The sequence below is a fragment of the Prinia subflava genome, chromosome 2 (assembly GCF_021018805.1).
Source record: "Prinia subflava isolate CZ2003 ecotype Zambia chromosome 2, Cam_Psub_1.2, whole genome shotgun sequence".
Classification (NCBI taxonomy): domain Eukaryota; kingdom Metazoa; phylum Chordata; class Aves; order Passeriformes; family Cisticolidae; genus Prinia; species Prinia subflava.
Genome location: NC_086248.1, coordinates 107,905,689 through 107,928,422, shown reverse-complemented (window position 1 = coordinate 107,928,422; position 22,734 = coordinate 107,905,689). Strand labels below are relative to the sequence as shown.

Below are 22,734 nucleotides of genomic sequence, written 5' to 3'. Positions count from 1 at the left end.
TTTTGCAAATGCTCCGTATGTGGCACACACACATGCTGATACCTCCTGAGCTTTGTTTCCCAAGCTCACATAAGGGTTTAATCCAACTGGTATATGGATTAATATATGGTATATGGATGTGCAAAAATTCATTTGCATAAACCTTACAGTGTACAAAACTCACCATTTTCAGACAGCACCTAAACCTTAGGGTTTTTCTGTATTTATTTACTCACCTATGTACTGAGTTGCCCAACGAGAAACATCTGATGTGCTTTTAGTGGTGAATACACATCTGCCCAAAGAGCAAAGCACTATCACAGCCCCCCAGCTCCTTCTGCACACACTGTTTTGCCTCCCTGAGTTGGTTCAGAAGAGGCTGAGGTTCTGCACTGTGCAGAAAACCACCACAGGAATGGCCACACACCTTTGGATCAAATACGTCTCCAGGTCTGTGGCTGATTCATTTCCATGTTTTTCCCACCACCTGCCCCCTCCACATTGAGCCTAAAGCCTGCATTTGTTGTCCAGTGCCAGAACTGACATGACAGAGCTGTCCTCTGGCTCTTGTGGGCACATGTTCACCTTCCTTTAACCCCTTAAAGTCTCAGTCCTATTTCCCCAAAGGAGGAAACAAATCTTCCCAAACGTGTGGGATGGGCCAAGTTCAAGGTTTGTGTTTATAGACAGAGGTGGGGTCATTTGGTTTCTGGTGCATGGATGATGCAGGAAAACCTTTCCATTGATCTCAGGGGAATTTACTGGTAGGCAATGCTTCTGCCTGTGTAATCAGAAAGGAATTTTGCACACATGACAGCATTGGAATCCAACTGATGCCATGGAACTGGTTCTCCCTGCCTTTGGTGTGACTGGGACAGTCCTCCAGTGACCCTGAGGGGCAGGTGATTGACTGAAATACCATATACCACTGACTGGCTGATAACTGCAGGGGAGAGTCAGTGATGGGTTTTATTAATGCCTAATGAAGACAGATAAAAGATGACTTCTAATTTTCTCTCTTGAACTTGGTCACACTCTCTCTTTCAAAGTGAGCGGGACTCAGAAAGGCAAAGCTGGTGTGTCGAGCATCACAGCTGGCTCCCTTTGCCTACTGAGCATAATCCTAGCAGGGCCTGGAGGCTGGCTCCCCAGGGAATTCTGTCCTTACAAGCAGATAAGGCAGCTGGTGCAGTGCCAGAGCACATTTATTACACAGAATAAAGCTGAACCAGCAGCTCTGCCTGGCCGACTGCCCGAAGCACTCCAGAGCAGGCGGGCTGGCTGGCAGGCTGTGGCTGAATGGCACCAAAACCTGAACTGCTGTTCCAGGCTGCTTTGCCCTCCTGCTCCCAGTGAGGACTGGGGAAGGCAGCATTCAGAGCCTCCTCTGCAGGGCAAAGCAAGGCAGGACGTCTTTAAATGGTCAGGGGAAGTAAAATAGTCTCCTGTCACCTCCAAAACTGCAAATCCCTCTCACCACTGCCCACACCATTCCCTGTGCAGCCGACTCATTTGTGATGGGATATTTACTTGCTGTTGTGGCCTTACTTGGTCACAGTGTTGTTGATGCTGAGAATTCAAGAAAAAAAGTGAAGAAAAGAGGGATAGTCTTGTGTCTCAGGCTGGCTGACATGCCAGTAACTTTAGGGTCTGACCTTCAAAACTGAGATTTTCCTCTTGAGCTCAGCCTGACTAGGAGCTGCCTGGCACAAGCTTCGGCTTAGAGCAGAGCACAGAGCATCATAAAATCATTTAGGCTGGAAAAGACCTTTAAGATCACTGAGACCAAACACTCATTCAGCACGGCCAGGTCCACTGCTGAACCTTGTCTCAAAGTGCCGCATCTACACATCATTTAAATAACTCCAGGGAAGGTGATGGCACCACTTTTAGTGCTTGATAACCCTTTCAGTGAAGAAATTTTTCCTAATATCCAACCTAAACCTCCCCTGGCACAACTTGAGACGGTTTCCCCTTGTCCTGTTGCTTCTTATTTGGAAGAAGAGATCACCCCCAACTCACTACAGCCTCCTGTCAGGGATTGTAGAGAGTGATAAGGTGTCCTCCGAGCCTTCTTTTCTCCAGGCTAAACACCCCCAGCTCCCTCAGCTGCTCCTCATAGGACTTATAAATCCTCACAGATTGATGGAATCCAAAACCTGGCAGAAGCCTCTAGGCAGTGCTGTAATGCATTTTACAGAACCAAGAGTGCAGATGTCTGTACGCTGTGTATGCAGCCAGTTGAAAAGGGAGAAGATAAACCAGAGACATTTCGAGGGAGGATCAGCCCCCGAGCACAGCAGCGCCGGGACGGGGTCAAGGCCACCCCAGAACAAAGCTGTCACACGCAGGGAGGCCACTCCTGCTCCCAGAAACAGCAGGCAGTGAGGGATATTGAGTCCTAAGAAAACACCGAGCTCCCCCAAATCAGTCCCACGCGGCAGAGAGGAGATTATTTGCCACGGCTTCTTTCCAAGGATGATGTAAGAGAGAAACAGTAAAGAAAGATGTCTGGGAGAGAACATTTGTCACCACACTGCAAACAGGGACATCCAAGCTGGGAATGGCAGGTGTGGCCACACCAGCTGATGACACTTTGCCTCAGGGATAATGACCAGCACAAAGATACTTCTGATGGCACAGTGCCAAGGGACAATCTTCTCAGTGTTCTCTCACTGTGAATACCTCCTGTTTTAAAGCTGAGGAGCATTTCATAAAGAGAAGTCACATTTCAAAACACAAATATCATTAATGCAGTTTCCAAAACCCTTATTGCTGTCAGCTGAGCAGTTTTTCACTTACTTGATCACATGAGTTGTGCTTCGTCAGTGTCATGGGTTAGCACTGGCTAGATGTTAGTGCACCCATGAATATATGTTTTTTCTCTAACAACTCCTGTGGGATGAGATCAGGAACAGAGCAGAGCAGGCTTAAATCTTGAAAACAAAAAAAACCTACCAAAACTTTATTAATTACATAAGAACAGGGACAGAAATACTCTTAAACACACACAGAGACAGAAATAAAAACTTCTTAGAACATTTCTTCTCCCAGTTTCTACCTCCCCACCTATCACTCTTTACATACTAACCTCTGGGTTTTAGATCAAACAATCACTACTCAAAAACAAACTAATCTTTAATTCAGCAAGGGAGAGAGGAGTCTCTCTCGCACTACAAACTGTTCTTCAGAAAACAGGGGTCTACCCCTTATGTGTTTCTATGTCACCTATAGCACCGCCCGGAGAAGTCTGCTAAGGTGACACTCTCTTTTTCTTATGTCCAGCGCTCTCACCGCTGTCTCATAGGCCAAAACTACATACAGGGCTTTTTAAGGATGCTGCATGCTGAGCTCTCCCCTTTTCACCCAGGGGCCGGGGTTCCAAGAGCAGGTCTGCCCTGAGGGCAGAGGGTGCTACTTCACCCTCCCCCTCTTTTCTCTGCTCGCTCTACTCTTCTAAGTGCCAGTCACTGTAGCAAAAGCAAGGGCAGCTGCATCTACTCAAAAATGCAGTTTATGTTCAAAAGAGACTCAAGTTCAGTCTATGGCTGACATTATGCAAGAAAAGTCTAGCTCTAAGGCTACTCCTCTCATTCTTCCATCGAATTCTTTCTAATCATGCTTTATCATCTCGGTCCCAGGCTGCTTTTCTCTCTCTGAAAACCACCAGTCGTGAGAATCAATGTCTAAGAAAAGTTTCTTTCTGCCAAGCAAGGGTTAACAGTTTCTTCTCAGCAGGGTGCTGCAGGCGGGGGCAGTCCCAGGCTCGGCAAACCCCACGTGGCTAAACACCATCTCCCAGAGTTTAGGGAGGAGGAGAGGGGTGAGCACACACAGAAGGCACTTCCACAGTTTTCCACCCCTCCATCCTGGACGGGGCAGCTCAGTTCCAGTCCTGTCCCTTCTCTTCTCCCCCCGCCGGGGCTCCGGCTTACCTGAGCCGACCACGTGTTTCCCCTCCCCCACCCAGCCTCGTGGCTGGGCAGGGGAAGGAGACTCGAGACCTCTCTCTGCTGAAGCCGAGATCCAAAAAGAGGCCGACCCCCCTCAGGCTCCTGCTTTTAACTCTTTGTGTCCTCAGAGGCGTGTCCAAACTTCTGAGTGACCAACTCAGGTGCCAGCAGAAAAGCTGATTACTGATTAGACTGCCCACAACTCCCTGGAAAAATTCACCTCCCCCCAACCACGACAGTCAGTGAGATTCCAAACATCCACCATGAACCAGTAGAGAAAATGCACTGGATTCTCTTGGTGTCTTTGAAGATTCTGTGTCATCTGCTGTTGTTTTGTTGTGGGTAAAAAGCTTTCTCTGACATGACTCTCCCATAATTTGAAGCCGGCAGTTTTATTTTCGTTTTTCTGTCAGTCTGCAGCTAAAGATTATACTAAACTAGAGGTAAAATCAAAGATCTCCGCTGTGTGAACCAAGGTACATTTTCCTCATGCACTCATGCACAAGGGGTTGAAATCACCATGGAAAGCTGGAAGCTCCAACCAGCAAGAGCAGGGCAGGAATCACCAATCCATGTGCACCTTCTAGGCTCAGGAGGGTCTTCGTGGCATGGCTGGAACCACAGATGAGGAGATGTGAAATTCACAATTCAACAGACATTCACCTGGACACCAAATTTGGTCTCCTGTGTAAAGCAAAACTACCTAACTTGTCCAGAAGTTTCCTGAATGAAGCAAATAACCTGCAAAAAAAGTTTAAAGTCAGCTTCAAATGAGGAGTGGGGATAGGGGGCAAAGGAATAGAGGAGGTTTAAAACAAAAGTAAAATAACAAATAACAAAAGTTCAAACAACTAATGTCTAGCTTGAACCAAAATTAAGTGGCTTCATGGAAACTTTTTAAAAGAAATTCAGTTTAGGTCCGTCCCTAAAGAAAATACTGCTTCAACATGAAACCTGCTGAAAGTTCTGCCTTCAAAATGCCTAAATGAGCTTTTTGTTTTCCAAATTTTCCAAGTTCTTCTTTAAAACAGCTTAAAGACTTTGATGTGAATTTCTGAGTGGTATCCGTCCACTCCAAAAGACTTCTTGTGTAGAAAAAGCAAAAACAATGATTCCAGTTTGATCTTTTTCCCCTGCCCTGCTCCAACGTGTCCTAATCACAGCACTGCCATCCTGCAGGAGTTTTCCCAGTCCATCCTACCAGCAGGAACTCTGTGATATCCATTTCCCACACTCCCTGTCTGCCTTACACATCCGGGCTGGGGCTGTGCAGTACCTAACAGCAGGACACCTTATTCTTATTTTCCTTAAAGTGTTATAATGCTTAGCAAGATTAACATTTTTGTGTGTGTGTGTGATTAGCATGCTAAAAAAGGAGGGAAATTGTTATTGTAGCTTTTGTAAGGGAACAAAGAAACCCAACTATTGAGTAGATCCACTGGGAAACAAACACTTTCCAGATTTTAATCTTTTTCTCTACCTGTTTACTGAGAAGGGCTAAAATGCACCAAAACATGAGTCACGATCCTATTTGTTTCTCTCCTACACTTTCAGTCATTTTTCTCCAACAGTTGCCTAATTAACAGTTTCTAAGCACAAAAAAGCACAGCACCGTTGCTAATTACAGGCATTGTACTGCCAGGATTAAATAGGGATTGTGAAACAATGGAAGCCTTAAAGACCAGCCCTGGTTGCCTCAGTCACCTCAAGGCTGTGCAATGACAATTTATATCCAAGGTGTTGTCCATACTCTTGAAAGGAAGTAGAAAATATTCTGCAAGGTGTTTACAGGATGGTATTCACCCTTTGAGTGGGAAGGGATGTTCAGGAATAAAAGGAGGATACAGTTGGACCAGGCCACAAACCAAGCCCTTCAGCCTGGGAGCTGCAGCCCAGGACTTAAGTCCCTAATTTTACAGATACAGTCATGATATCATAGTAACAAAGAATGGCTTGGGTTGAAAGGGATCTTAAAGATCATCTCCTTCCAACCTTCCTGCCATAGGCAGGGACACCTTCCACTATCCCAAGTTGCCATCAGCCCCATCCAGCCTGGCCTTGAACGGTTCCAGGGATGGGGCAGCCACAGCTTCTCTGGGCAACCTGTGCCACGGGCTCAGCACCCTCACAGTGAGGAATTTCTTCCTGACACCTAATCCTGACCCTCTCTATCAGTTTGAAGCCATTCCCCCTTGTCCTGTCACTCCAGCCCCTTGTAAATCGTCCCTCTCCATCTTCCTTGTAAGCTCCCTTCAGGTACTGAAAGGTCCCAGTTAGGTCACCCCTGAGCCTTCTCCAGGCTGAACAACCCCAAATCTCTCAGTTTCTCCTCATGGAAAGCTGCTCCATCCCTCTGCTCATCTTGGAGGCCTCCTCTGGCCTCACTTCTACAGCTCCATGTCCCTGCTGTGCTGGGACCCCAGATGTGGACACAGCCCTGCAGGTGGGGTCATGGCAGAGTGGGGCAGAGGGGCAGAATCCCCTCCTCACCTGCTGCCCACGGGGCTTTGGTGCAGCCCAGGACACATTTGGCTTTCTGTGTTCCCAGTGCACATGGCCAGGGCACATCCAGCCTCTCCTCCACCAAGTCCTTCTCCCCAGTGCTGCTGTCCCTCTGTCCACCCCAACCCAGACTGACACCAGGGGTTGCCCTGACTCAGGTGCAGCACCAGCACTCGCTCTTGCTAAACCTCATGAGATTCCTGTGGGCTGCATCTGGTCAAGTGCTCCACCCAGCTTGGTGTCACCTGGCAGTGTTGAGGGATCTACCAGATATCCCACACAAGTGTCCCTCACTACCTGGAGAATTCCACAAAAACGTGCCAGGAGCTTTGCAAAACCGTGCCAGTCGTGCTTGAGGTTGCCAGGTATCTCTGGATGCCGTCCCATGCGGTCTCTTGCTCCCCTCACTCCCCACTCCCAGTGGGATGGGTGGAGAGACAGAAAAGGGCAGAACCTGTGGGCTGAGAAAAAAACTGTAAGTATCAAAATAAAATGTTATTATAGCAGTAATAATAATAAATATAGAAGTGGAAGTAGAAGTGGAAGTGGAAGTGGAAGTGGAAGTGGAAGTAGAAGTAGAAGTAGAAGTAGTAGTGATAAAAGGGGACATAACAAAAAGAGAGGAATGAAACCCAAGAGAAAAAAGTGATGCCTCATTAATGTGTTATCAACATTATTCTCATACCAGAGCCAAAGCACAGCAAAGCTAATGGGAAGAAAATGAACTCTATCCCAGCCAAAACCAGGACACTTGATAACATTTCTGTGCACATGACAGCCACAACAAACAATAGGTAATTCTTATTTTGGTGGGGGTGTGAAGTTTGCAGCCTTCTGGGGGTGGAAACAGCAGTTGCCTGGTTCATTTTCAGGGTGCAGCACATGCAAATCCCAGTTTGATCCGTTCTGCACCATTATGCCCTGCTCAAGTTGGCAGCATCTGGAACCCAGAGAAATGCTGAGCCAGCACTGCATTGCCCAGGACTGCCAGCTGGCTGATGGCAGCAGCACTCCTTGGAGGGCCTTCCAAATGAGAAGTTTGGCAGCAGGAAATAGGCCCAAGTAGCAACTCCCCTCCTAATCCACAGTCTGGGATGCCCAAATTCTTCTAAGGAATGTGTTAAAACACTTCAGAAATTATTATTATTATTATTATTATTATTATTTTTAAAGTGGAGTTCGAGCTGAACATTTTGGTGTGGATGGAGGGCAGCTAAATGACAGCAGAGGTAAATTTTGAAACAAAATTATATTTCATTTCGATGGCAATGGAAAACTTAATTTTGAAAGTCTTAAAGTGAAACAATGCTTTGGTTTTGTTATTTCCTCAAACAAAGCAATGCAGAAATCCATCCAAAAGCTTAAGTGATTCCATTGCCCTGAAATTACAGTTGTGAACTGAGAGAAGAAAAGACAAATTCAACATATCCCTTGGCAGTAATACAGCAAGGAGCACCAGGCAGAGCAGTATGTGCCCAGGAATCACTTGGGACTCAGTTTCGGCTTGAGTGGAACATCACATTTCCCTTTTCTGGTCTTCTCTCAGAGGGGCACTGTCAGTCAGAGGGAGCAGCAGACGCCCAAGGCCATGCTCCAGGTTGGTTTTTCCAGTGCCTGGGGACACCTGAGCCTGTGATGCCCATGCCCAGCTGGCTGCAGGGTGCTCCTTTTTGGGAGGTGGATTTGCTGCTGGCTGGTGCTCACACACGTGGCTGTGGGATTTGGGTATCTGAACATGGGGGTTCATGGTTCCAGACGTTTGGGATTATTGCCTACAAATAGTTGTGGCCTGGAGCCCTGTATCCTGTCATCATTTGGGTTTTGATTTCTGTTAGTCATTACTCAGCTCTGATAAATCTATGTAAGCAAAAGATCCTTTCACTAAAGCTGATAAGAAGTTAGACTCTCTCAACTTCAAAGACAGCTGGCATCAGGCACGGATGAATAGGGCTGACAGTGGAATAAAAAGTTATTTGCCTTAACCAAGCTCTCTTTATGGGGAGAAATATAATTCACAAAGAATATGTACCAGATTGCTCCAAGTAACCATAAAAGTGGATGGCTGGCAAACACTTATCTGAACAGCTTATCCTCACACTGTTTCCATCACTCTGGCTGGGGAGGCAAGAAATACCACGAGACAACATGTTCCTGGGAGAAACTGAGGGTCCTAACCCATATGTCAGTAGCAATCAGAGAGATGTAGGGCTGGCTGCCATTGGGTAAATTCTGATGCTTTTTAAGGGTTGCTGGTTTGGCTACTTTGTAATGAAAAAAAAAAAATTAATGACTTTTTGAGAGATATATATGTATAAAGAAGGGTAACCCACTCTCAAAAAGTTGAGATATTGTTACCTAAGGATGATACACTTTGGAAAAATCTGCATGAATTTTAATCATTGAAGAAATCCAGAAAGCACATTTTTGTGCTGAAATCCACTTCTCAGTGCTGTCCCTGCCTGGCAGAAGGAGGACCTGCACAGGAAAGAACAATTTCACCCACACCATTATTGCTCATTTTTGTTTTCTCCCAGGTATGAGGCCAGAATAAAACCCAACATCAGCTTCAGGGAAGAGGCTCACGTTGCATCCCTGCGTTTTTGTTTGCATGCAGTATTTTGAAAACCAAATGATGGATTGTACATTCACGCCAAGGTTGCTGAGCTATTCCCTGTGCCTAGAGAAAAGTCTGTGAACTCCTGTTCCACCTCCTCTAACAACCCATCTCTTTTACTAGTAATGACACAAGTGATGGGCTGAAGTGAAGTGTCTGCCCCACCCTGCCTGGGTGACAGCAGAGCCAGAACCTTTAGGGCAGTTCATCCCTCTTTTTCTTATTTACTCAGAGCCTGAGTTTCACATTAAGTATTCACACCTCTTCTTTTTTTTTTTATCAAGTAAACTGGGTTGAAAAGTTTAGAAAAGATAGTATTTCTTTTAAGGGCTTTTTGAATGCTTCAAAAACCAATGTTTAACTGCTTGAGGTCTTCTCCCCCCACTTTGTGTTTCTCTGCACTTATGTCTATCTGGAAAAGTTGGTTGAGACAGGTGAGGCTTTTTTCTGGAAAAAAAAAAAAAAAAAGAATAAAGGGGTTGAAATTCTACTCTTCCAGTGGTTTACAAGCATATATTTTTCATTATATTGAAAACCAATAAGTATAAAGTCATTTTTAATCTCTTCTGGAATAAATCCATTTCCAGAAGCTTGGCTGGCAAAAGCCAAGAAGTCAATTTGCAGCTAAAACCTTTCACTCACTCAGTTCCATTCCACTTTGTGGACTGCAGGAGAAAGTCAAGGCTGCCTGATGTATGAGTCTTTTTTTGGTGTTGCTTGTTGTTAGCGAATATAGAGTGCAGAATGCCCATGGCTGAGGCTCCCTTTCCCCTTCCTAACTGTATTATGTTGTCATTCAGCTTCACAGCAGGGATACAAAACTCTCCTCTTTTGAATTACCGACATGTCAGTAACTCACTTACCACATGCTGCTTCCTGAAGGAAAAATACCCTCCAAGCACCATCAAATGTACATTTCCTTTGATATGGACAACATTTCCAAACCCTTATTTCAGTGACAGATTAAGTTGTTTGTGCAATGACCTCTGACATGAGCATTAATGCCTTGGTCCTTGCTTTCTAAACGCTTGTTCACTCACTTTGCCACCAATGTTGGTGACAATATCCAAATATCTAAATATCCAAATGTGTGAGAGGGCATCTGAGCCACGTGGGACTGCTGCTTCTGACCTCTCTACCTTGAAAGTGTTCCTTTAAAAACATCTTTCCATGTGCTGTGGTCAGGTTGGATCTGACTGTGAAGCAGCTGGGACTGGGAACAGCAGGAGGAGGGGAGGTCACATCACACAAAGTGTGCTCAGAGTGTATTTACCCATCACAGGACTGAAACCATGCCTGCAGATCACAGGCACTGTTAAGAAGCTCTTGAAAAATTAAATCCCTGGCTCTGAGTCTCCTGAAGGGAGGTGCATCTCCCACAGCAAAACAGCAACGTGTCCTCTTTCCCCTCTGCCAAGGCAGAAAGGAGAAGGACAAAGCTCCCCACTCCCCACGCAGTGCAAGGGAGACTGTAAATCTCTTCCCATCAGCAACCACACCGAGATCCAGGGGCTGGAAAAACAGCTCCACTGCTTCTTCTCTCACCATCCTCCAGAGAGCCACTGTTAAAAATATTTTGCTTTTGATGTATCTGCATAGATTAGAGGCAGAGAGGCTGCTGACCACAGGGGTATACACACAGAGCTTCCCTGTTAAGCGCTCACCCTGCGTCTGTTCCAGAGCCACAAAGCTTTGCAGTCCAGGTCTGAACTCGGGGTGAGCAGTTCAAACAAATCCCAAATCTCCAAGCTGAACTCAGTCAAACTGCTCGGTTCATCTTCCATATCAAAAGCATACATAATTATGGAGATAACGGGCTGCAGGAGCCCTGGAGTACTCAGAAGGCTGGTGAACTTTAGCCTGCACCTGGAGATGGTTCTCCTTTGCTTAGATCTGCTTGGGAATGACATATCTGACTTATTTTTTTAATGAGCATTAATAAAGCAGTGACTGCATGGAGCTGCTTTTGCAAACGGATTCGTATATCATAGTTTCCTGAAGAACTATTATATTGCTTTTTTGTTACTCAGAAATTCAGTTTGCAAAATGAAAGATGTACCATTTGGAATATGAAAATCCCCATGGCCATGCTCCATGTAACACCATTCACCTACTAAAATTAGCAGTAACTTCTCCCCAAGGAAGCTTTCAGAAGGGGAGCAAAAATCCCTGGACATGTTTTCCTGTGAAACCTGCCGTGCAGCCACAGGCCTGAGCTTCTAATTTATTGCAGACCTCCAGCCACACTGGGGTCCAAACTAGAGCCTCAAATGCTGCTGTGAACAGATGTGGGTGTGGGACAAGGATCCTGTGTTGAAAGACAAGGCACAGCCTGGTGTCCTTTAGCTACAAGCCAGGCTTTCCTCCCACAAAAGGCACCTGAGCAGAGGGGAAGCAGCCTCAGACCTGCTGAACCCACAGGAGGGTGGATAACCACTGGCAGGTTTTGGGTCATGTTTCTTGACCTCTTCACTTTTCCTCCTTTTTAACAGAAGGTGAGAGAGCCTGAGGTCCTTTTGTAAAGCACTGCAATGAACAGGCAGCCTCAAAGAGGAGGCCAAAAGAAAGCAACTTATCCAGCTCCCGTGTATACTTCAACTTATGAAATAAATATTTTGCTAACCTGAGGCTGAAGTAATTTTCCTTATGTCAAATATATACTTCTTTTGAAGGAAGTGGTTTCTAAACGTTCTGGCTGCAGGGGAGGAGGAAGATGTGCAGGTCCAGAGCTGTTTCACTGCTGCCCGGTACCTCTGCAGCACTTGGCAGCCTTTGCTAGGGCTAACACTCTTTGGCTGGGCTTGGCCCAGTCTCCTGTTAGCAGTAGGAATTACTGCTCAGGAAGAAGGACACAGGTTTGGTGTAATTTAGGAGTCCTTGGGTGAATGTTTGGGCACAGCCAGCACCTCACTTGCAGCACTGCCAGCGACATCCAGGATAAAAGCAGAGGAGCAGCCTCTGCCCCATGTGAATGAACAGAGTATTAAGTTTGATTTTGTGGGGTTGTCTGCAATAAACATGAGATTAGGTTTTCTCATCTAAAGGCTAGAAATCTCACAGAACACCCAAAGCAGAAAATCCTCAATTTTGCCTTTCATTTACTGGCCAAAGTATTGTCTGGACAAGATCTGAGCCTCTAAAAACAAAAGGCAAAACCTTGCACAGCAAAACCTTGGCAGCTCCTGCTTGCAGGCAGGTACTGAACTCAGCCAGCTCACCAAGCCAGGTGCCCAGCCAGCTGTGACTGGAGCTGCTGCAGAGCCTTTCCCACCAGGATTTCTAATTAAAATTAAAAGAACAAGAAGACTAATTCAGCAAAAGCAGAAAATCATGGACAAAAACACTACATACAAGAGATGCTAAGCACATGTTTGTGCCACTGGCTCCACGCACTTCTGAGCTTGCCAGGCTGCTGGGGAGCTGCTCCAGCTTGTGGGGCTGATGTTGGGATGGAAGCTACTCAGATCATCTGGCTGCAAAAACCTTTATGTCTCAGTTTCCCCACCTGTGGAAAAGAGGCAACGTTTCTCCCGTGAGGATTGTGAAGAACCAAGCAGGAAAGGAGAAAGTGTGCCCAGCTTCCATAACACAATCAGTGCTCGAGCAGAACTCCTGCCATGCCTGTTCAGCAGTCTGGCCCTGGCTGGGCTCATCCTTGAACGATGGGAGCCCAAGGAAGCCAGGCAGCTGCTGCTGCTGCTCCCGAGCCTTTGTTTAGTCCTCGTAACCAAACACAAATGTGAGACCTGCCCTCCAGTATTTGTGCTGTTAATCACCCCCGCTCAGCATGCCAAAGCACGAATTTAACTTTAGGACCCCCTGTGAAAAGCCTGAGGTCCTGCCTGGCTTGCAGGGACAGCAGAGCATCGCTCAGGTCAGCGTCCCCGTGCCCACCATGCTCCTCACATGGAGCCTGGGCTGCCTGTGGTCCCCTGGGGCATGGCAGCTCTTTAAAGGGTAAAACACAGCCTGGTGGCTCTGGCAGAGCTGTTCTGTCTCCTGCTACGCTGGCAGAGGGCTGCCTGAGTGGCTCTCCCTGTATTCACAGAATTCCTGTGCTCCCCACAGCCAAAGCTTGTTGGCCGTGTGGAGCCTGTGCCTCTCCTCAAGGACACTCAGCTGAGATGCTGCAGGGCAAATCTGAGAGCATCGAGGGGGAGTGGTCGAAGAAAAGCAAAGAGTCAATGCAGAGAAATCCTGAGGGATGTGGGGATTTCAGCAGGGAGAAATTCAGCCTGCCCTGGATATACACACACTCCCCGAGGGACAGAGAATATTGGCCATGGTACAGCAGCTGAGACTCTAAGCCAGGCTCGTGCTGACACCTCTGTGGTGGCAGCAGATCTGCCCTGATCAGGCTGCCCAACAGCCCTCCATCCGTCTATCCCTCCATCCATCTATCCCTCCATCCATCTATCCCTCCATCCATCTATCCATCCATCCATCTATCCCTCCATCCATCTATCCCCCCATCCATCTATCCCTCCATCCATCTATCCCCCCATCCATCTATCCCTCCATCCATCTATCCCTCCATCCACCTATCCCTCCATCCATCTATCCCTCTCTCCACGCCTGTCCCAGCCTCTGGATCCCAAACTCCAGCCCCATGCGGATGGTTTTAACTTTGTGCTGCTGTGATCTGCTGAAATGCTGAATTACAGCTGCCTAAAGCCTGGGCTCTGCTGAGCCAGGCCTTGCAAACTCCCCTCTTCCCTTTTCTAACACGTGGGAGAAAATGGCAGTGCCCTCCCTAAATGGACCAGATGCATTAATGCATTCAGTACATGGTGAACAAGAGTGGCTGAAATTGAAGCTCTGTCCATTTTTTCATTACAAACTGTTTTGCTGGAGCTTTACTCCTCAGCTGCAAATGGCTGTGGGCTGGAACGTGGCAACATGATCTCCAACAAAAAGTGTGCTTTTATTTGCTGAACCTTCTTTTTTTGTGGTTTTTTTTTTAATGCCCATTTTTGCATTATGCATAAACAGTGGGCTGCTGTTAGAGGTGCTTTTGCCACCCTTTACGGAGTGCAGAAGAGCTGACAGCCTGTGTTTAAAGGTGAATTTGGTAGTGCAGGCTTGTGGCTGACCCCTGGATGATTTTAACATAGCTTTAGGAGTGTGAAAATAGAGCTATGGGCTAAACCTACACTGCCGAAGCAAAAGAGCAATGAGCTCCTCCTCGATGTGCTAAACACACATGGTGGCTGCATGTGACATGTTTTTCTCTCTGATTTTGCTGTCTTTGTTAAACTGACAAGCTGTTCTGTGGAAATAAACACACCCAGCACAGCCGTCTGGCTGTCCAGGGCACTGAACTTCCCAGCAGGATTCTCAGCTACGCTGGTACCTGCAAGAATCTGACTTGTGAAATTGTGAGTGGGAGGCAAGTGTGGGGGAAAAAAAAAAAAAAAAGGGCTTGTGGCAGAAAGCAGCCAAGCAAATAATGTTATGGACTTTGTTGTTATTCTTGCCCTAGATTATCTCTGTCTTCTAGTGGAAAATTTCTCCCTCAAAACTGGATTCAGGCCTGGCCCTGAATAGCTCCTTGCTTTTCTATATCTTTATGTTTTTTTCCTCTCCCTTTCACTGTCAGAGGGGATTCTTTGATGCTCTTTCTCCTACAGAGTCTGTTTTCCAGTTGCCATGGCCATGAACAGCCAGAGAAGCAGGGTTCCTGGGAACCAGAGAAAAATGTGGCTGGTGATAGCTGAGCAGAGTGTTTCAAAGGAATAAATCAATTGTCCTGACTAATACATCACACAGGCTCTGGCATAAAGTTCAGGTCTCGGACTTCAAGCCTGGCAGCAAATTGTCAGAATTTGGTAAAAGGACACATTTTCCTCCAGGATTACCTCAATGTGTCCAGGCTGGTGAGAAATCTACAGCAAATTTAAGATATTTGTCATGCCCAAAACAAAAAAGCAAACATCAGAAAAGATTGAGATTTTAGCAGATCTTTGCTTCTCCCTGTGAATTTCTTTGATGTTGTTCCAGGAGGTGTGGTGGAACCATTCTGCCCAAATGTGCTTCTGCCAGGAACTTAAATCACCTCCGTGAGCCCTGTATGAGATCTGGAGGCTGTTCCCTGGCAGGAGATGCAGAGCTGGGATGGATTTTTCTCATGGAAGTTCATTCCGATGTTAAACCTGAACTGAACCTGGGGACTCCTTAGACCTCTGATGTGACCAAAATTTGCCAAAACACAAACTGGGGGGACCCAGGAGGTGCCCACAGGGAGAGTTACAGTGCAGACTTGGGCATGTGAGGAGTGGCAATCAGGAATGGATCTTTCACATTCAGTTCCTTGTTCCTGAATGTAGCCAGCTTCAGAGGATGATGAAAGGTTTTTCCTACGGGAGAAAGAACTCAGCCCCTTACCAGTTTAACCCAACTCCCAACTGGAAATTTGGGAAGTTTGGGGCAATTAGATAGCCCCTGCTATTTGGTATTTTCCACTTCAATTTGATAAAGCTGTACTGAAGACAAAAGGAACTTTTTAGTCTGAAATTGCATTCACTGGAAAACATTGATTTACTTCAGCTGAAGCACTGCACAAGCCCATGTCAAATTCCCTGGTTAGAAAACAGCACACAACAATTGAAAGGCAGAGTCCCTACGTTCTCAAAATGAAACATCCTGACCCTGCTGTTCTGAAACCAATTCACCTTGAAGTTCACCTAGCTTTCATTTTAAAAGATAAAAAGACCTTTCCCATCTCATTCCCAAATGCCTTACTTTAAACTTTGAGTTTAAACCAAAGCAAACCCCAAAACTGGTGCTCTCGTGCATTGGGTGCTCTTGTCACCCGTCAGGTTCTCCATTTCACTCTACATCTCATTGCACTTTCATTCTTAATGCTGTCCTGCAGTGATGAGTTCCACAGATGAAATGCCACATGGTAAAAAAGGATCTTCCTCCCTCCCAACTAAGACCCTGCCTTGAACTTCACAAGAGCTTTCCTTGGTGTATTTAAATAAATTGCAAGCTTGCAATGAGACACGCTCATCTCAAGGTTCATAGCGAGCACGTAGGAGCTCAGGGTCTGTGCTTTACATAGCTGAGAACTCTTCTGATTCCTCTCTCTTCCAAAAAATTGGAATGTAAACCTCAGGTCAATCTCAGAGCCTCAGCATGAAGCAGGAGCACATCTCCAGATGACCCACAAAAAATCCCTTTTTGGGCCACTGCACAGTGCTGAAAAGGAGAAATATTTGCCAGTGAACAGCAGCTCAGAAACAATTATTTTCTGATGTAACCTGCTCTGCTTGGGTCATTTTCTGCTCGTTTCCTTCTGCTGTGCCAATGCCTCTGCTCTGCTGAGGTCTGGTCCCACCTTGGGGAGCAGCAGGCATCCTGCAGCTCCACTTGTGCAGAGCTGAACTCGGATGTCAGCAACTGGTCATGGACACCTCCTGCTGCAGCACAGGGATGTTTTCTGCAGAGTGGCAGCTGGGAAATCTCTCACTGCATGTACTGCAGATTAAAAAACTTGAAAATCCCCGGTCCCTGAAGACTGCCAGGCAAGCAAACATAACGAGACAACAATCAGCTGGGACCCAAGAGACAAACTAAATAATTACCTGATGGTTATTAACAGCTTATTAACACAAATCTAATTTTATCACCGCAGGTAGAATTCTGTATGAAAATGTTCCAGGAGCAGCAACAAAGGTTTCACTCCCTGCTACACAGCCTGCAACACCCTTGAGAGAGCAAGCAGCAAAATCACAAAATTCTTGGCATGTGGAAGGATGAAAGATTACTGTGGGAGACATAAAAATAAGGGAAATGGTCCTATAAATGCACAGACATTTGTTTTCAGAAGCCCAGAGTTAAAATTTTTCTCTAGGAAGCCAGAGATAATCTAATATTTCAAAGATTTTCTCCTCCACTGAAGGAAATGTATGTATATATACACACCTATACATGAATACATGCATTTTTTTTCTTTTGAAGCTCCAAGAATGATTTCCCACCTTCAGTTATTTAGGAAGAAACAGTCCCTGTGACTCAGGACAGAAGGGCTGCCTGCTTTTTGATGATGACAGCTTTGGGGTTTAACATGGGAGCAGCAGCAGCCAGAGCTGAGGCTCAGCAGAAGCAGACCCAGGCCAGCCCCTTCCTCACTTCCCCATGTCACAGTGACCTCCAGGCAGAAGGGTGCAAAGCAGTTTTTTTGTATATTTTTTTCTGCAAATAGATGAAATATTTAGGCTTTGAAATAACTAATTACCCTGTCTTTGAACCATCCCAAGGACGGTGTTAAAGAAAAGACAGAAAGATTTGAGACAAGTCCACATTGGATAAGGAGGAAAGCAGCAAGGATCTGAGGCCAGAAGTGTGCCAGGCAGTGTCACGTCCCTGCCACCTTGTGACAAGGCGCCACAACTGCAAAGCCCCCGAGCCTGCAAGCCCTGGAGCTGTCAGATGGAAGGACCTGGCTCTCTTCCCGGGTCCCCAGAGGGAAACACGAGGGCAGGGGTCCACCCAAGGGTGCACACAGAGCCCCAGGCAAGGATGGAGTCACTGACTGCTGCCTGGGGACGAGACCCTCCCTGCAGGTGACAGTGGCTTGTCCTCCCCTGTGGGACAGGGGCCTCCAGTGCTGATGACCACCCCCATTCTGTCAACATCCAGGTGCTCTGTTAGAGCTGGAGGGGCCAAGGCTGCTTAAAACCACAGGATCCTCTAGGCTGGAAAAGCCTTCCAAGGTCATTGAGCCCAGCTGTGCCCCAGCACTGCCAAGCCCCCCAAACCAAGTCACTGAACAGCACACCTACACATCCTTTAAATATCCCCAGGGATGGGGGCTCAGCACTTCCCTGGGTAGCCTGTTCCAATGCCTGGCCACCCTTTCAGTGAAGAAGTTTTTTCCTAAAATACAATCTAAGCCTTCCCTGGTGCAACTTGAAGCCATTTCCTTTTGTCATATCACCTCTTACTTGGGAGATCTCATTAAAACTTATCTGCTTGTTACCTAGGAGGTCTCTGTGTTGGCTGGATGAAAGGAGAAATACTCCCACCACAGGGAATGGAAGCTCAGGAGTTCCCACACCGAGAGCAGCAGTCCTCACCAGAGCTCAGATATCAGTTTTCAGTGGTTGGCTCTGCTTTTCCTCCCAGGCAGATCTCTGCAGAGTGCTTCAAAATTGGCTGTTTAGGAGGGGGGAAAAATAGGTTAGCCAAGTTTTTTATCCAGACTTATCTGATGTTTTTGCCTGCTTTGCCTCTTCCTGACTTCCTTCTGCTAAGAACACAGCTGCCTTTGGACTTCTAGGGGGAACTTTTATGTAATGCTTGAAAAGGAACTACAGAAAAGTGCCTTATTTTTAAAGACTCAGCCAAGAAGACACATTATTGCAGCTTCTCCATCCCCACTGCATGCAGAGCTGTGGCACCAGGCCAGCTCTGCTCCTCCTTCAATTTGTTCCCAAATCTGCTGGAAGAACCGAAGGATACTTTGGTTTTCCATTGTTCTGGTTTTCCAGGTTGCTCAGAGAAGCTGTGGCTGCCCCATCCCTGGAAGGGTTCAAGGCCAGCTGATGCTCTGGGATGAGGCTCTGAGCAGCCTGGTCTAGAGAAAGATGTCCCTGCCCACGGCAGCAGGGCTGGAATGAGGTGATCTTTGGAGTCCCTTCCAGCCTGAACTATTCCATGCTTCTATGAACTCAAAGAACCCTGGAGAATGAATCAATAAAGGTCACTAAATACATAAAAACAGATCCCCATTAGCACATTTTTGTATTAAAACTAATTCTAGAAAGAGGGAGAAGTATTATGTGCATTTGCTCTTCCTAGCTCTCAGGTATGATTTTAGCTATCACCTAAAGTTTTAAAGTAATTTCTTTTAAAATAATAAATAGTATTAAAATATTATTTTTACACTGTTACAGAAATAAAAATTGGTGACAGTGAGGCCACGTCACTATGGAGCAGAGCCCCAGAAATCTATGACAGAAATTTTACAGGACAAGTCACTCCATAGTGAGTACAAACTTCCACATGAGCTGGCAGTTCAGCTCCTCCACAGAAATCTAATTAGGACAAACCAACCTTGGGCGTCAAGAATGGCAAGACAATGAGAGGCACACTGAGGACACGCCTTAATAAAATCACTACAATTTCCTCATCAAGTGAGAGTATGGATGGCTCGGGATGCAGATTCTTTCCCATCCTAGGAGTCCTCCAAGCTGCAGTAGATGCTTGGGGTCTGCGTATGGTAGTTTTGAAACTGAAGCTGCTTAATTCTGCTAGTGAAGGTTAACAGAGGTTCTTTAAATAATAAACAGGTTTATAAAGGTGCCAGTTGTCTCTGTCCCCACGCTGAGGTCAATGAACACAGCCAACGCTGTCTTGGGTCTGGGCTAACTCACCTTCACCCCTTCTCCACCAGGTGAAGTGCCACCAATTCCTCGTGCTGCCTGAAACAGCCCCTGTCAGCCCTGGCCAGGATTTGTGCCCTAACACCCCTTGTTCTGGGATTCCAAGGCACACTGCAGGACAGTTTTTAGGCTGTGTAAATGTAGCTCAGAGACAGCACAGTCCCGTTATTCTCAGCTCTGCCGGGGGAGGATTCACACCCCGTTGACTCCTCCTTTGAGCAGGACACTTTAAAGCCCTGTCAGCAGCAGCAGCAGGGTTCCCTAAGCCCTCCGTGCCTTTGTGAGCACCAGCTCCGGGCCGTGTAATCCCACGAGCCGGGGGTGATCAGCCACCAGCCGAGGATTTAATGCCGTGGCAATTACACCTGGCAGATTAGACTGGGGCCTGGTGACACGGAGCTGAGCGTGCCTGTGGCAAACAGCAGCGCGCACGGCTCAAGGCGGCTTGAAGCGAGAAGAGATTTCTCCTGTCAATATCCCACGATATTATGTGCTCTTAACGTTTCACAGACTGATGAGCCGCAGGATCTTTAAGAGGAGGAAAGGATTTTGAAGACTCCTGCTGCGAGGAAAAGATATCTGAGGGAAAAGGATATCCAGTGCCTCTGAAAATCCCGCAGGAGCAGGCTGCAGAAACACTTCTGCGTGCGTGGCAGTTAGAGAGAGAAATAAGTGCAGACAGTGTAGGAAGAAATGAATTCTAGATTTGATGTGTTGTGCTGAAGAGGATCTTTAGGACTTTTCCTCGTGCCAAAGTGTGTGTGGTGTGTGTGTGAACACGTGTGGAATGGGGATTGCTCAGCTCAGGTGACAGGTCTGGGGGCACAGCAGAGCCACGTGGTCAAGGGGAAGGTGTCCCTGCCTAAGTCATTTTTAAGGTCCCTTCCAACCCAAACCATTCCATGGTGTGATGAAACAGGAGGGCTGCAAGAGAGAGGAAGGATGATTTCCTTTGGAAGGATAATTTTTTGCCTCTCTAGCAGCAGGCTTTTGTTGGAAGACTTGTTTTGCTCTTACCTTGGCCTTGGTTGGGGGTGTTTCACCGTGCACAGAGTGCTAATAGCCTGGTGTACACATTGTTCTTTGGCACATCACCTGCAGGGAAAAAGCCTGCCTTAAAAAGCACAAAAAGCCCCCAGTATTTCTGCAACAGGAGCAGATACTCCTCCTCACCATGTTTGGAAATCTCCAGTAGGGATTTTTCCAGCAGATGGCAACAGCAGACCGGTTTGTAGAGCAAAGCCAGCCTTTGCAGGCTGCATAAATCCTGGCTGGGCTGTACCCAAAGCATCTTCCAGGCCTGCTTCTCCCACTCCTGGTATCGAGCCTACCCGGTACCCCAGGGTACTGTAAAATAGAAAAAATCAGTGCTGCAGAAAACTTCACAACAAACTGGAGCTCTGGGTGTGTTGGCAGGGCTTAAAACATACCTGCTGCATTTTAAATGGATGAAAATGATGTCTCTCCCTGAATAAACATAATTTCTCTCCTATATCTTTTTGAAAAATAATAATTCAAGGGCTGATCAGAGTGGGACAAACACAAAGAATAAAAAAACACAGTGCTTGATACCTGTGGAAGGATCAGGTGAGTTCCTCCTTGCTCTGCCCAGGCCCTGGGGGAGATGTGGGAGTGATTTTTTCATCATCATCACCCCTGCAACATCGTTTTTCCATCCAAATTTTGAGAGCGCTATTGGTTTTTTTAATAAACAGCAACATCGTTTTGCCATTTGCAAGTTACAGTATGAATGAACCTGGAAGACATAACACAAGATAAATTTACGTTTAGCTGAATGTTTGAGTCTTTTTCTCCAAAATTCAACCAATGTGTAGCTTTTCCCTTAAGCTGAAGTACAGGCCAGATTCATAGAATCATCCAGGTCAGAAAAGACCTTCAGGCAGTGAAAATGAGCATTTAGGTGTGATATGAAGCTTGGGGAGGACTGAAAAGGCTGTAAAACTCAACTGATATTCTTTAGAAATGAAGAAAATATGGAAAGAATTAGTTAACAATGAATCCCCTGCAGAAACGACACAAGGCACAGGTTGCAGGGGAGATGCCTGAAAGCCAAAGTTGTGCTTCAGTGGGATCTAAGGTGGGAATTCTGCAGAATGCCTGCACACAATTTTGTTTTCACTGGGATCAGTGAGCACTGCCCGCCCCAGAGCAGGAAGGGTCCCATCAGCTGTGTCTCAGAAGATCTGGCTGTAAAAAATAGAGGTTGTTGTCCCCAAGCACTTGCCAGTGGTCTGGAAAAGGGTGATATTGCTTCACAGTACTCTTGAGTTTGCTAAATGGAGGAGCTGCTCTGTCCTCTTCACTGACTGATGCTCTCATTTGTGGTGCAGGTGAAGGGCATCACTTGGCTGTGTCTCACCTCCCTGGGCATTTTCTGTGCAGGGAACTGCGATGCTGTTGTAACTTTTCTGCTCTCGCACAATTCTTCCAGAAAAATCAGTATGTTGGAGGGGAAAGTGCCTTCCCACTGTCCTAAAATCCTTCCTCACTCGTGGTAACTCAGGGCACAACCCCTGCACGTGTTGTCTTTATGTGAACTCTGTTTACAAGTGCTGTGAATAAACCCAAATCTCACTGAGAAAGTTCCTCTTGGCTCACATTTCCGTACAGGGTCCAACTATCACCTTGGAAAGAACTTTCCTCTACCAGTGGTAGGTGCAAAAGAAAAAAATCCAACATATGAATGCCTGCCACACCACAGCACACAAAGCTGCTGCTTTTAATGGGTTAGGCTGAGGGCTCTTCTGTTGTTTTTTTGCTCTTCTAATGAGGAGGACTGTGAGATGTCTTTGAACTGGCTACAGACATGAAAGATTTAATAAACAAGTATTCTTTATCCCATTTCTGTTAAGAGCTTGTCCTGACAGATATCTTCTTCCTCCTGAGGTTTAGACCACAGTTTGATCTTTTTCTCTTCCCTTTTTTTCCCGCCTTTAGCCCCTGAAGCATTTCACAACATGATGGGCAAAGGCCCAGCAGTAATTTAGACTGATGGAACACTGGAAATGTAGAAAAAGGGAAAGGCTGGAAATCACTGTTGCTCTCCCAGCTGACACTGCCAGGTCCTGAGGTCTCAGCCACCACAGCCCACGTTTCTGAGAGTGCCTGTACAGGGGTGTGTGCAGAGCTTGGGTCCTGCTGCAGCTTGGAGCCCAGACACCCACACACAGCTCCTGCCTCCCCCAGGACAAACCCAGCTCTCCCTGCTGCTCCTGTGCTGTGCCGTGGAGCAGGGAGGGAAGGAGAGGCACACAGGTTAGCACACAGCAGGGCACAG

General features: G+C 46.7%; 1 long non-coding RNA gene across 1 annotated transcript; it reads right to left on the bottom strand.

The window, feature by feature from the left end:
- Positions 1-4,176: 4,176 nt before the first annotated feature.
- On the bottom strand, positions 4,177-21,175 carry LOC134547806 (uncharacterized). The gene is made up of 5 exons (XR_010079613.1): positions 21,009-21,175; positions 20,454-20,531; positions 18,032-18,207; positions 6,732-6,895; positions 4,177-4,673 (listed from the first exon to the last, which is right to left on the bottom strand). It is a non-coding gene; the product is annotated as an uncharacterized LOC134547806 (long non-coding RNA).
- Between the last annotated feature and the right edge of the window lie 1,559 nt (positions 21,176-22,734).